Raw genomic sequence first — 12,254 nt, forward strand, 5'->3', positions numbered from 1 at the left:
TAAGCGGTTGAAAATAATTGAATGAATATTTTCACAATTTATGATTAATGCTTGGGCACTCAATGGGTCAAGTGCTAGAGCAGTCGCTCTATGATGCAAGTGTCCCGGGTTTGAGAATCCCCTTTAGGTCACCAGGAATTTTTCTGGCGTTAAAAGTGTTCGGATTACATCCAGTGATCTTCACTGCACTTGATTCCACGGGTATGGGACTGACAACCTCATCTCGTACAGGAAAAAATAATAATGCATGTCTAGAAATACCCTTGCGGGAAGGCCTTGTTCCTTCATGGAATGTTGTGCCAGCATTATTATTATTGTAATCAATGACGAAGGACTGGCGCAATGTACTTTGAGAGGGACTTTCCGGTGTTCGCCAGTGAAAAAAAAGGTCACCCTAAGATGAAAACACGTTTTTCGTCTTGCCCAGAGCTTTCGGTCCCGATGTGGACCTTCTTCAGTGGCTAAAAATTGTCCAAAAAATGACCTTTGTAATTTTTAAAAATAATCTGTTGTAAAATAAAAATTCATGCCCTTTTTAGCCACTAAAGAAGGTCCACATCGGGACCGAAAGCTCTGGGCAAGACAAAAAGTGTTTTCATCTTAGGGTGACCTTTTTTTTCACTGGCGAACACCGGAAAGTCCCTCTCAAATTATTATTATTGTGATTAATGTTAAAAAGAAGCAAAAGAAAGCAGAAAAGACAAAGAAAATAAGTGAGGATCTTAGGAATCTCACTTAATATTTAAAAATTGCAATTTTTGCCGGTATTTATATGCATTTCTTTTTTTCAGAAATGTTAAGAACAATCGAGACATTTAATTTGAAGATCTTCTAGAGTAATGAATAAAGCCATATGAAAAAATCTTACCAATAAACACATTATCATTTATTAAATTAAAAAAAAATGCATCGAATTGAATTGAATATTATTTTAATTTTAATTTTTGATTCATGCGGCGATCGCCGTCTTAGCGTCGATTTAGAACACTTACACGAGAAGACGAATATGCCGAAGAGCAGTTTAAGAAACCCAGCCATGCAGGCTCTTTGGTTTGCAATCTGACTAAGAACAGTCTGACAAACAAGTTTCTATTGTTACTGTGTTATCACACTTGCACATTAAAATTTTAATATGATTGACATTAATTGTCGCTTGTGAGCGTCCAAATATGTTATTTGTGTCTTTGAGTCACTTAATATTTGGGGTTTTTCTATTTATTGATAAAGAAGTGGACTTGGCATGCAAAAATAAGTTTAAATTTACCTAAAGCATAAATATTTTTCACATTAAAAAAATAAAGAGAAAATCGCATTAATTTTTCGCATTAATGCTATAAATCAATTTATATCAAATTTTGCGGGCCAAGTCTACCTTTTTATCAACAAATAGATCAAATGTTTAATATAAAATTATTCAAACACACAAATTACACATTTGGACTCTCACCAGCGACAATTAATGTGAATCACATTAAAATTTTAATGTGCAAGTGTGATAACACAGTCAGAGATTGTTCTTCCTGGCAATACCACTCCCACATGAATATCATGATGATTTATATTATTTGATGTTCCACCATAAACTTCTATTTTTATTGTTCATCCAAGAAGATTATTGGAATTTTAAGTCTAGAATCTTTGGTGAAAAATGTTTTGTATTTAGCGTGGCTTCGTTTTACATGGGCGTGGTCCTTTGAACCCCCTTTGAAGGAATTGGTATTATATATTCAACAAACCCAACGTTGCTAAACTGTTTTTTATGAAGGGGACATTGATCTAAAATTATTTATTGGAGGACTCTCGAATTTGCTTACCTTTAATTTTATTGAATATAAGTTCATATTCGTTCAGCAAATGAGCCCTTAAAAATATTACACTTGGGTGGAACTGCTTCGCCTTCCTATAAAATTCCTACAAAATAGATTTAAAGTACAAGTAATGTTGCAAACATTTATTTGAGCTTTTAGAGAGGAATACTCAACATTTTGGCAACATCTTCCTGAGTATTTTTTTTTCAATTTCTTCCTGTTAAATTCTCGCCAACTTTTTTTTATGTGTCGCATCATGTAAAGAGTAAATTAAGCGAAAGAGATATCTAAAATTCCATTGGCATGTACCTCCATGACACTTTTCCTTTATGTTGATTGAGGAATAAAGATTGCAAAGTACAAAAACGTGACAAGGAAAAGTTTGAAAAGTTGTGCATTGAATTTCCATGAGGTTAAATTTCAACCCATTTCACCCACTGACACCTCTCCAAAAAAAATATCACGGCAAAGAGTGAACGTGCTTTCAAAATACCAATTAATCCCAGAAGGACTTTTGAGTGTTGAGAGCATTTTTTTTGGGATGAAAGCACTCTTGTAGCACATTAAAGAATTAAAGACATTTGAACTGTGGAAGAGGTTGGTTTGATAACAAGTATTCCTAAATTGAGATCTCCATCGACAGAGAAAATCCATTTAAAACAAGTTTTAATCGTTGAGAATTTCTCTAAAAAAAAGAAAAATTACCAGTTAATTAAACATTTCCTAAATGAACCAACAAATTTCACTAAAAAACATTTTTTCCCTCCAAAAATTGTATTCACTGTGTAAGAACACTTTACAAAAAAGGTACCACTTGTGTAATTGTAAATTTATAATTAAACATACCAAAACCTCTATATACTTCATAATCTAAATACCCTTTGGGGATGCATACGAAAAATGGGAAGCGTGACAATATCCAGAATAGTATTCGCAATTTTGTGAATAACTTAGGACATTCAGTTTTTCAGATATCACACCAACAAAAGGATACCAAAACGGCCAAAGAGTAACTGAAACAATAGCTAAAGTGTAAATCTATAGTAATTCATTGTAAAATTTTTATGACTCCCTTCCCAGACATTCGTGTGCAACCACTGAACCGTAAATATTTAATACTTATTGACTAAATAGTTAAAAAAAATGTATGAAATATAGAAATAGCTAAAGTCTTTCTCAAAAGAGGAAAATCCAAAAAAAAAATCATAGAAATAACTAATAAAAAAAGAAAATTTTTCCAAAGAAGATTGATGACTCACTTTAAAACATATCATTGAGTGAATAGAAAACTATTTTACGTAATAGATAAAATTTCAAAACTATTTTCCCTTAAACTGTAAACTCTCTTGAATGCTCTTCTTCAAAGTTACTAAAATACATTAAATCAGATTTGTAATTAATAACAGGGTAAATTTAATGTATAAAAAAATATACCAAAATATTTACTTTCTCAGCAGCTTCAAATTTTCTTTCCCACCAAAATTTTCTCCCTATTCTTTTGAGAATATTTACCACATCCGATTGTTATACCAGACAAAAGAATTTAAAAAATGCACTTATTTGATACCAAAATGAATTTATAACAATTATTTGAAAAAGGAAAAAAGAAACCAAATGAATCGTGTAAAATACCTAAAACATATTTTTTGGCCAATAATTTAAGTGTGTGATGACGAAGATAAATGAATAAATGAGAAGACAAACTGTTTAGTATAAGCTTATGACTTTTAATTTGTGAAAAAAAGAAATAAACTAGTGTGTTGTAAATAATAGGCAATGAAATTAAGGAAGGTAGGAAATCAACATTAGCAAGAAACACTACATTAAAAATTATACAAAAATTAAGCATTATTTAAAAATACACAAGACAATTGTTAATCATAAAAAAAAATCTTTCAATTTAAAACTACCCTGCAGAAACATTGGGCATTTTTCTTTTGACACTGTGACTCTTCTATACAATAAAACTGTGCAAAAAACTATTGGCGACTTATTTTTAGTCAGTTAAACAATAAAGTTATGATCAGTAAAAAATCTAAATGTAGAAAGAATTAGTTCAATTTCTACAATATTAGCATCTACCTCAGAGTAATACTACGGAGAGGACGTTCAAATAAAAAATCTGTACCAGTTTTCATATAAAATAATTTTCCTTAACCCTTTAAGGACGATTGGAACACCGGTGTCCCATAAAGAAGATAATTTTTCCTGATTACCTAAAGTTATTTTTTCTTATGTTTGTACGTAATTGAAAAGTAGAAGTTCCAATAATCTAGGATATTTCTTGCAAATTGCTAAATAGTAAATATTTAAGCTCAAATATGGTGAATTTTAAAATTCACAATTTTATAATTGATTTTATTTATTTTTTATACTTCCAATTTTTTTAAGCAAATCCCCTTTGGCAATAAAAAACTACAATACTCATACGTAATATTTTTCATTAAAGTGAAAATTATTATTAATTGGTATTGTCAGAAAAATTACTTAAATTTTCGGGCTATTTTTGTCCCTATCGTTCATAGAGTCGCAAAATACACCGAATCAGACTCAGTTGGGCTTTCCAAGGTTAAATGTAAGACTTATCATTGATTATATTTACCAGTTTAATTTTAATTGTTGATTTTCAGTCCGTAAAAAGTGTCTCGTCGTTAAAGGGTTATTCCCAACGCACAATAACTTTTGTTTGTAAACGTGTTTTCAAAATTTTCTGTAAGAGTGAGCGAGATGACTAGATCTCTGTTTCATTCACTCTCGTTGAAATGTCAAAAACATGTTTACAAAACAAAGATTATTGTGAGTTATGCCCAACGCACAATAACTTTTGTTTACTAAACATGTTTTTGACATTTCAATGAGAGTGAATGAAACATACATCTAGTCATCTCGCTCTCTCTCATAGGAAATTTTGAAAACATGTTTACAAATAAAAGTTATTGTGCGCTGGTCATTAATAACAAAATAAAAATGGAAAAAAAGTAACCGACACTGGTTTATCGGGCGATGCACACACTTTTATAACGATTTCAATCACTTCAAGCTTTTCTTAATTGATAGATCATTATCAAATTGATGCCCAATTGCGTCAGGCCCATCGAAAAATTAGGAAAGTTAATTTCTTCCTTTTGTGGAAGAAAATTTTTATTAATATCTGCCATCGATGGTTGGACATCTAAAAAGAAAGTTCAAGATGCACTCACTAAAAGAAACCCTCAGATTTGAGCTTTTCACTGAACATGGAAATTTATTTTTTCACTCCCTAGCGCTGTAGAGGAAAGCGCGCTACCTTCGGGCGACTCAACCTTCAGACATTTCAATTTTTTCTCAATGTTCCTTATGGATTTCACTCATAGCACTTTCCTGAAAATTTGAGGCATTGGACTACCCAGGGGGTGACATTAGCTCTAAAAAGTGTGGCCGGTTTTAGTGTAAATTTTTTCCTGTTTTCGTACACATTTCTCGAGATATCTCCAAAACTACGTAGGTCGCCAATTTAGGGTTTTCGTTTACCTCTTCGTTATTAAATTGGCTTTTATTTTATATAAGTATTTTTTGCTAATTCGTTCTACAATGACAGAATACATCTAATAAACTCAAAAGTTTTTTCGACACGCTAGAAACATATGGGAAACATGGAAAATGTCATGCCACATGGACTACCTATTAAAATAAAATATTACAATGGGCCAAATTCATTTCACATTGAAAAAATGATTTGTGCGAAGCATAAATCGTCCGAAGGTAACGTGCTTTCCCCTACTTCATCACTGAGAACTATTTATTCATTTCAGTTCGTGGCCAAAAAGGTCATCATGGCCTTAAGAACTGTTCACTAAATTTTATTTACACTCTGGAGAACAAATAAAAAACACATTCATTGAGGAAACTCGATTACATTTCAATTTTTGAGGTCGTTTCACTTTCTTCTTAAAAAATGTTCTAGCAGTTCCTCTCCATATTATTACTCTGAGGATTCTGAGGCATCTACCTAAACGATGTTTGTAAGGAGTGTATGAATACTCTTCATTTTTCCTTTTCACATTTACATTATAATAATTTTACTGCTTTTAATTTCTAAATTGATTGCTGATCAAATTTTATTTTAAAGCATTATCAGCATTTAATTAAATATTTGATCACATAAAATGTTTTAGCCCAATATCGTCCACTGATTGGCTACAACTTGAAAAGATTGAAAGCTTTTTAGCCAATCAGAAAACGCGATGGACTAAAATATTTCATGGTAAGTATGAAAAAGTAGGTGAGATTGTTAAGAATCTCACCTAATATTTAATTTATTGTGAATATAGTTTTACTGACTAAATTCATTTTCACTGACAAAACAAACACAGCCTAAACTGCTCTCACTGCATAGAAATTTCGCTAAACTAAAAAGCAAATAGGACATTAAAAATGTCACAGCTGAACTGTATTTTGACAATATTTAGCTGCTATTCTTTCCTCTCCATGGATGGGTAATACTGCGTTTCAATCACCATAAACCGAAATTGTATCCTCAGGATAAGTATTTTGGATTATCTCATAATTGTGGAGCTCAGAGGCAAAATGACACATATCCTATGGTTAAAGCATAGGATATGTGTCATTTTGCCTCTGAGCTCCACAATTCTGAAAATGATCAGCCATAAAAATTGTAGAAGCACAGGTTTTACAAAATTACAAGTTTAACAAAAATTTCAATAACAAGAAAAATATTTTTTTTCATTGTTTTCAGTATCTTTCCAAAATTTGTATAATGCCTAACGCACAATAACTATTGTCTTGTTTCTGAACATATTTTGAAAATTTTATATGAGAGTAAGCGAGACGACTAGATCTAGATCTCACTCACTCTCATTGAAATGTCACAAACTTGTTTACAAAACAAAAGTTATTGTGCGTTGGGCATTATGCCCAACGCACAATAACTTTTGTTTACTAAACATGTTTTTGACATTTCAATGAGAGTGAGTGAGATCTAGATCTAGTCATCTCGCTCATTCTCATGGGAAATTTTGAAAACATGTTTACAAACTAAAGTTATTGTGCGCTACTCATATTAAATAAAAAAATATTGACCTGTTTTCTAAATATTCAATGTAAAAAAGTTTTTTTTTTAATTTTTGAATCACTGGTCCTCAAAGTGTATAAATTTTGAAGCAAGATTGAATACAACATGGGGCATAATTGTTCCACTCAGAACAAGAGTGGGCTATTTTAATTCAGAAAGGCATATACGATAGACACCTTTTGTTCTGTGTGTCTCAATTAGCCTATTTAACTTCAAATAGGAAATCTTTAATTCTAAACTTAAATCTTTATGCTCCCTTTATCTCAAATTAAAGAGGATAAAACTGTAAAATAAATATTTAATGTCAAAATTAAAAATTTCTTTTTCGGGAGTTAAATCCTCGATTGAAGCTTTACACTTTAAGGACGATTGGGTCACCGGTGACCCAAAAACAAAATTTTTCCTACCGTCATCTAAAGTTAAAGTTAAAAAGTCACAAAACAAGATTTTTCTGAACCCCGATTTTTGATGATCCCATCCCTCGTTATTGCGAATTTTGATAAGTTTTATCTAGAATTTATTAAGAAATTTGGAAACTAAGGTTTTTTAATCTTAAAATATGAAATAACCTTTAATATAAAATAACCGAATAGGTGTTCCTTCGACCCTATATCAACCGCTCAGAATAAGAAACGAACAACTCTTAGTAGGCAAATTTTACAGGACAGTGATTTTTGAAGCTGAGATTTTAATGCAGAGTATAGGATTTTCGAGATTTAGGACCTCTATAAGAAGTACCCAAAAAACGAATAAAACGATTTTTGTAAAAAAAAAAAAAAAAAACGAGTTGTTCTACTTATATTCTGACAAGTCGATATGCTTAATATCAATCCAATAAAACCAACTGTCACGATTTTTTGACGAATCTTTTAATTTTGCTATTAAAATGATTAAAATAATCAACACAAAGTTTTTTTCTATTATTCATTTATTTTATCATTTCAAAAAATATCCATATTTAGAATTTATAAAATAATTTTATTTAATACACAAGTTCTTTTGTAAATTAAATAAAACTATTAACTAGAAAATCTACAAGATTTTCTTCCAGATTTTTCAGATGTTGAACTCAACTTTAATCCAAACAATCGAGAGAATTTCCATAAATTTGAATTAAATGCCTCAGAATTTACATTCCAACTAAAGACATCTACACTGCATACTAGAGCAAATACTACATACCCTAGTGTGTAGGTAGATTTAAATATTTCAGAACACTTTTCTACTTCTTACTAAATCTTTTTTGGATTATTTTATTAACTCTATCCTACTTTAGCATAGAATTTCAAAGGTATATAAGATATCATGGTTAATAGTCAACATTTTGTGTAATTTTATTAACGGCTAATGGATGTCTTGTTCAAATTTTGTGAAATAGTTTATTGAATTTTTAACTTTTATTGCACGTGAATTGATTGTAAATTTTTGATTGAGCTTCGTTTCTGTAAAGTTTTATGCAAAAAGGTGTTTGAATTCCTTCAACATTCTATAGATTCTAACTACAGTATCTTCAACGTTTTGGGGACTTATTTTAGGTTCTCGGTAATGTAGTTGTATGTAAGTTTTTTCTATCATATATTTCTTTTTTCGTTTCAACTTGAGAGAGAGAAGATAGTTTTTTTCAATCTTTTTTTAACTGTTCCAAAATTCTTGATTTCACTTTGCCTTGACTGCAGACGATAATTTCTGCCAATTTTCAGAAAGATTCATTAAAAGTGATTTACATAAATTATCAGTCCTCTTTCCCGTGAGCGCATTTAACGTTTTTGGCATCCGGATGAACGTGACCCTACATTTTCATCAACAAATTACATTAAAGTCATTTGTGCTTTTTTGTATTTGTTTTAATATAAAAAATCACAGTGTAATAATATGATTTCAATTATCCTTTGGCCATGTCCTAGGGTGAAAGGAACACCTATTGACACTTTAAGAATTTCATGCCATACTTATTGACACTTTCAAAACCGGTTTTTAGGATATGAAATTTGAATATCTCTTTTCATAAGAAGAGACAGATTACAGAAAAAATATCATAATACTTGCATTTTACTGTTCGTACTCTACGGATAGAGCAGTATATAATCCCTCGATTTTTTTCCGGATTTTTTTTATCGGTTATGAACCAGTTCATAACCGATAAAAAATTTTTATCTGAAAATCAATCCTAAAAAACTATTTTGGGGATCTTTTGAGAGATTTATGAATCGGTTCAATTCGGTTGAGAACCGGTAAACGGTAAATGATGCGAAAGTACTTTTGCGGTATAGCATCTAAGTCACGAGTTCGAGCATTTCGCAAAGCCTGGGACGCTTTGCTACCCCTTTACCAGATACATTAAATAGATTTCATCATTTTAACAAAAAGTGTCAATAGAGGTTCCCTGTCGAATAGGTGTTCCTTCGACCCTATATGGATTGGCTTCATCACGTTTTTAATCCGTTTGAGCATCTATTAACCTATTCTTATTTATGGTTTTGAATAATTTATTTCGGCAAGCCATTTTTTTAATTGAGATTAGGGGAAGGCTTTCAGGCTTCGCGCATACTCTGGTTTCGAACACTTCACATTTTTCCCACACATTGATGAATCTAACATATTTTTCAGGAAATGTATGTCTTAACAGCAGCTATTAAAATTATTACCATTCGGTCAGATTTACTGATGGAACATGCGAAAAATATGAAGTATTCCAAGCCAGTGTGTGCGAAGCCTGAAAGCATTCCCCTAATATCAATCTCTCTCTCAAGTTTTCAAGAAAAAAAATATTGCAATTTTCAAACAAATACGCCGTACTCCTTTTTACAATAAAAATTTGAAATCAACACGTTTAATTGAACCAATTGAACATTTACTCTAATTAATCTTCAAAATCATTTCAAATTATGAAACCTAGAGGAAAGTTTGGCCCAGCTCTATAGGCTACGAAGTTATAGCTCTAACGGCTCTAACGTACCCAAATCGTACCAACATTCCTTAGTGTCATACACCATTTAATGCCACCTTAAATGTATTGTTATTTGTCTTCAATTAAATGGTAATTGAGAATTTCAATACGAAATACTGATTATATCTTGAGTACCTTTTAGTAGGGCTTATTAGAGCAATTTCGCACACCTGAGAATTTTTAAAAGACTGCTCAGTTGCCAAAACTTTCTGAACTCATTGAGTACCTAAGTCCAGCTAGTTCTTTTGCATATTGGCTATTTGAGAAATAATACCACATTTCCCATATTACTTTATTATCCCATTTTTTACTGCTTGAACTCGGAAGAGAGAGCAGTTATATAATCGATTTTTTCAATTTGGAACCGTCCTAGAGCTTAAACGGTAAGAGATATCAACTTCCGGTCTTCTTTATTTTCCAGCCTTTCATGAATAATCCTCTGAGGTTATAAGTAAAAAAAATATTACCTTACTCATCACCCTCCTCAACGTTTATTCAAGGTGGCATTAAACAGGGACTTGGCATATAAGTGGTGCCTTTTCTGTATCGACGGTTCCATTGTACACTTTTAGCTGAGATTCTTTACAGTCTCTGCTTTTGTGCTCCGAGGTGAAATCTGACCTCGTCAGAAAACAGACTCAAATACGCTAAAACTCGATTTTCGTGGATGTCTCAGTCCCATCCTATTCGACGTATAATACTTCTGGAGAGAACACGGTGAGACATATCGACAAGCGGTTTTCGGAAAAGGTATATAAAATACGGGATTAGCCTCCAAGTTTAGTATATTGTAGGTGAACCTAAGACCTTTCCATTAAAAAAAAAACTTAAGCCCCCAACCCCCCCTGACTCGAGCTACAAGAAGTCAAAAATTGAATTTTCAAATTGCCATATCTCCGGTTCTAATTGTCAGAATTTGAAAAATTTTAGTGATTTCTCCAATGGGCTGCTCATTCGATCTTCCCTAAGTCGAGCCATATACAAATATCTTGATCGGACTACATTTTCCGTGTTTATTTCTCCGGCACGCTTTTTAGATCGGGAAAATTTCATGAAATCAAAATTAACATCCTTTTCTTTCTATTGTTTGCGTCTGTTAATCTTCTTCTTTCGTACTCAAAATTCGATTGAACTAAATTTAAAATGATGTGATGTTTAAAAGAAGAAGAAAAACCCGAAAGATTGTGATAGATATATGGAAAATGTTTGAGAAAGAAGGGGATGTGAATTTCTACTGGAATGTAGGCATGGTTCGCACAGAGTGAAGAGAGAATTATGAGTGAAGGGAGAAATGAGATACCTTTGAAAGTGGGGCACCTTTGATATTGAGATATTTCACCTATTTTTAAATAAAATTAAACCTTATCATATATAATTTAGCTGTGCTAACACTGAGAAAAAAAGAGGGTGCGATTAACTTTTTTTCCTCATAACTTTAACACTTTTTAGGTGTAAAAATATATCAACATTTTTTAATGTTAATTTTACACCTTATTAAGGGTAAAATTAACATGAAAAAGGGTACCTCTAACCCCTAATACACCTAAAAAGGGTAATATTTACACTGATTTTGTATCAATACTGCAGGGTAAAATTAAATTTCCGGAATATTTTAACTTTTTCGGATTTCTCTCAGTGAACAGATTGAGAAGCTAAATTGCATTAAAATATTGCTCAGTTCCAATTAAATATAGCATAATACTCCCAATTTCAAATGTGCCCCACTTTCCCTATTTTACCCTGCAGTATTGATTCGAAATCGGTGTAAATATTATGCTTTTTAGGTGTATTTGGGGTTAAAGTTTACTTTTTTCATGTTAATTTCACCCTTAAAGAGGTGTAAAATTAACATTAAAAATGTTAATATATTTTTGCACCTAGTATTAAAGTTATGAGGAAAAAAAGTTAATCGCACTTCTGTTTTTTTTCTCAATGTAAGGAACCGTGTCGAGCAAACTGTTCTTGGCGACTGGAAATAGAATAGCCAATACGGAATCCTGAAATCCCGGAATTTCGCTTGGGATTTCCGTGATCTCCAGGCTTTCGGGATCCCGAAACCCTTGGAATATCAAAAATCTCGGGATCTTGCGTGGTTCTTGAAATCGGGCTTCCGACAACAGGGATCCTAAAGTCCTAATATTAAAATCCAGTATCTTGAAATGTGAAAAAAATCTCATAAGTTTAGAAACCCTCCCAGCGTACACAGTTACCTTAACCCATTCCTTACCATGGTATTATACATCATACGCAAATTGAGTGATTTTTGATAATTTATTCCTGGGAAATTTTTATCCGAATTGCTGTCGGGAATGGATTTTTAGTAACTTTAATTTTTGAATTACTTTGGAAAAATAGTTCGACAGAGATGAAATTACATTTTGTTATTGCTTTCTTGCTTCGCGGAAGGTCATTGCAAAATGGCGGACGG

The sequence above is a fragment of the Phlebotomus papatasi genome, chromosome 1 (assembly GCF_024763615.1).
Source record: "Phlebotomus papatasi isolate M1 chromosome 1, Ppap_2.1, whole genome shotgun sequence".
In the NCBI taxonomy this organism is placed as follows: domain Eukaryota; kingdom Metazoa; phylum Arthropoda; class Insecta; order Diptera; family Psychodidae; genus Phlebotomus; species Phlebotomus papatasi.